The sequence below is a fragment of the Fulmarus glacialis genome, unplaced genomic scaffold (assembly GCF_000690835.1).
Source record: "Fulmarus glacialis isolate BGI_N327 unplaced genomic scaffold, ASM69083v1 scaffold22562, whole genome shotgun sequence".
Classification (NCBI taxonomy): domain Eukaryota; kingdom Metazoa; phylum Chordata; class Aves; order Procellariiformes; family Procellariidae; genus Fulmarus; species Fulmarus glacialis.
Window position 1 is genome coordinate 28,369 of NW_009197506.1, and position 3,555 is coordinate 31,923.

The following is a 3,555-nucleotide window of genomic DNA, read 5'->3' on the forward strand; positions in this document are numbered from 1 at the left end:
CTAAATTCATATTGAGTGTGCAATTTAAATGAACTATGTAATTTCCCATTCAAGTCCATAAAGCTATATTGCAACACCATTTCTATTTAACTGATTTGCAGCCCAATTAATCTCTTTTAAAGTAGGTTCCCACAGTAAAATGGACAGCTAACTAATAAAGGAATGCATAGCCCAAGTGCATTGACCATACACTGCCTGTACACAGTGAATCAGTATATGATTCACCCACTTTCATAAAACAGTCGTGACCTTTCATCTGACTACTTCCTCAAACACAATACAGAGAAATATATATAACATAGGGAAATCAGGAACCAACAAACTAGGGGAATAATAATAGCTCATCTCATGATTTTCTGCTGTTGTGCTAATCCTTACTACATGGTCTACCAAACATTTGTGTCATCTCTTGCTATCCCTTGACTAATTAACCAGATAACTAAGGCATAGGTTGCTCTTCGTTATGAAATGAGTGAAAACAGAGAATACCTAGACTTTTGAAGTATCAGGCCCTAGAGGCCTCGCAAAGGGATAATTTTTTAAAAAGAAATGATGTTATATGAATAAATAATATACCAATCTGTAGATAAAGAATCTAGTTCTGTATTTTAAAAGTGACATTTATTTGTACAACTAACTTTCCTTTCTGCCACTTACAATGTAAAGCTGATAAAAAGCAACCCTGAGCACAAACGTTAAATTTTGTCTACAAACACAGCTTACACTTAGAATTAGGGAAGGTGAGGTTAACATGCCACAACATTTCACCACAGATCTTTTTACCACAATGCGTGAAAAACTGCAGGTATAAAATTAAACACCAGACCAAAATCCTCTCAAGCAACTACTAGCAATATCTCACCCCATTAGGCATTTTGAAACAATTAACTAAATATCAGAGAAAAAGCCCTATGTGGTCTCTAGAAACATCAAGTGACACACATCAAGAGGAAAACATATTTTAAATGTATTGCAAAGCTTTGGCAGGAAGATTGAAGCAGCACCATTATAACCCAAAGCCAGAACTTCTGAGATAGAGGAGGAAGATCAGAGCTACAATGGATTCTAACAGGACATCATACATATAAAAGAAACATATGATAAATCTGAGAAGCGAAGGCTAAATGTATTTTCAAGGGACACTATCCTGCAAGTATTTTATCAGCAGTGAAAAATAGTGCATTTTTCTCACAATGTATAAAACTTTGTAAAATGGTGTTTCAGTGCTTTTTTTTTTTTTCTAAATCAGATCAATTATTTCTTAGTAGCTCACTCTGGTGATAGTATCATAGTATTCTAGGGACCATATAACTGGTACCCTAAAACCCAGGAGAGATGGTTTCTTGGAATGTCATGGAGCTTGCTGATCACTACCAGGTTGCGCCATGAGTGAATATCTGGGAGAGACAGCAGAGCCCACGGTGTGTTAGAAAATCTCCAGGGAGTGGCAGAATTGTGAAAAAGTTTGACTACTAACCAGGTGAAGTCATCACAGTGATGCTTTGCAATTGTTAATGATCCAAATTCCCAACCATGTAGCTAGAGGCCTGTTTTGCAACCCTCCGAGGGGTCACTTCAAAGCCACAGTACAGCATCTCCCTTCTCCCATGTGAACGCGGTGACAGTTTGCACGACCTGCTGCCTGACGCTTCTACGTATTGGACAACACAGTGGGTCAAAAGGAGTCAACCAACAAACGATTAGTTGAAATCACAGGTTTGTATTACAAAAAAATCTTATGAACCCCATAAGGAACTGGGTCCTATTATCCTTGGCACTGTACCAGTAAGTAACAAAGCTCCTATCTTAAACAACTCAACATCTCAACTGCTGACAAGATGCCACAGGAGGAGGAAATGTAGGAACAAGATGGGGATGGATAAGCATAAAACTAGCTTGAAGTAAAGCAGGAGTCCAAGCTTTCCCTTTTCCTAACCATTTATTTACGTCCTTTGGCAGGATGGCACAAATGCAGATGACTTAAAACTACTGTATTCACCCTTAAGAGAAATTTTCTTCTTTGCTGCACTTGGTACTCTGTTTCCCCATTGCTTTAACAGCAAAGGATTAGCACCGTTCAAGCAGCTCGGATGTTCACATGCTGATGCAAATTCTGAAAGACTGGGAACGTTCGGCAGTTACTTGAATGCTGCAACAGGCAGACACCCACAGGTACAGATGCAACGCAGTGAAATACTCAGGTCTGCAGTAAAGCTTAATCACACTATCAAACACAGCAGTACCAGTCACATGCTGGGGATTTCCCAGCTGCAGACTCTATCTCCCAAAACACACGTAGTTTGAAACAATTCAGTCACTATTTTATCAGCAACCATGTGACAATTTCATTTTCTCTTTCAAAACATCCAAGCAAGTCTGGATTCAGAAAGATTGTGTGGCTCAGCCACTGTGACTCTTTCTTAGTACTTTTTCTGTATTTATCATGTCAAATATAACACTGCTACTACAGTAGGACTGTACTGGCTTTCACAGAAAGTACTTCTATGATCTTCATTCAGGAAGGAAATAAATGTTCTTATGTACTCATGAGATCTAAAGATTTCTTTAGCAACATGATCTGGACAAATCATATCAAGACCACAGCTTAAACGTGTGACACTCAGGCAACATTAGGTTTTGAGTCTCTATCACTATCTATCAGATGAAATCTGTGTAAGAAGATGCCCATTTTAACAGAGTACAAAATCGCTAGGAATTAGGAAAAGAAAAGCCTGCATTTAAAATTCTTTGTACGTCCTAATTCCGCTTGCTTATTGTTCCTCTCCTTCCTCAGTTATAAACCAGACTGCAAGCCCATGAAAGAAGAGGTGCAGTTGAATTTTATCAGCTGTCTTTTCCTCTCTGCTCATCACCTCTCAGTATTCTGTGCTTAGATAGGAAAACGTACTGAAAGAAATAATTATTTATTTCCAGTTTCCTCTCTAGTCTGTGCTAATTGGTAGGTTTAAGCAGGCATATTACTAAAATAAGTTTAAAAAATGCTTACTTGCAACATACGTGTATTAAGGAAACAGTTTTTGCTGGAGTACCTGTTGCAGACAGGAGAACCTACAGCCACGATTATTTTATTTCAGGAAGGAAAGAGGAAGTCAGAAGGGAGGACTGTGCTAAGGGCCCTGCCCTTGCAAGGCATTTGATTTAAAATACTAAAGTAAGGAGCTAAGTCCAAGCCACATTTTTTGTTTATCACCTCCGAATGGCTACTGTTTCTGAATGCTGACTAAATTTGAATGGTCACTGCAAAATATGCAGTGTGCTCTACTGCTGGAGAGCAGCCTTTAACATCACTAACAAATCAGCTGGATGCTATAGTTCCCTTAACACCCTTTATATCATCCCATTGAATTTACTACAGACTATTCTAAAACAAGAAAGAAAAACACACACTAGTTTGGAATAAAAAGCTGACACATCCTCCAGAAATGCAGGAGTCTGAGTCACAGAGGCAAAATGCACAAAATTAAAAGGAGGGTCTGCTGTATAAGACCATCAAAAAAAAAGAGATTTACTTTTGGCTTCTGCTGGTATACTGCT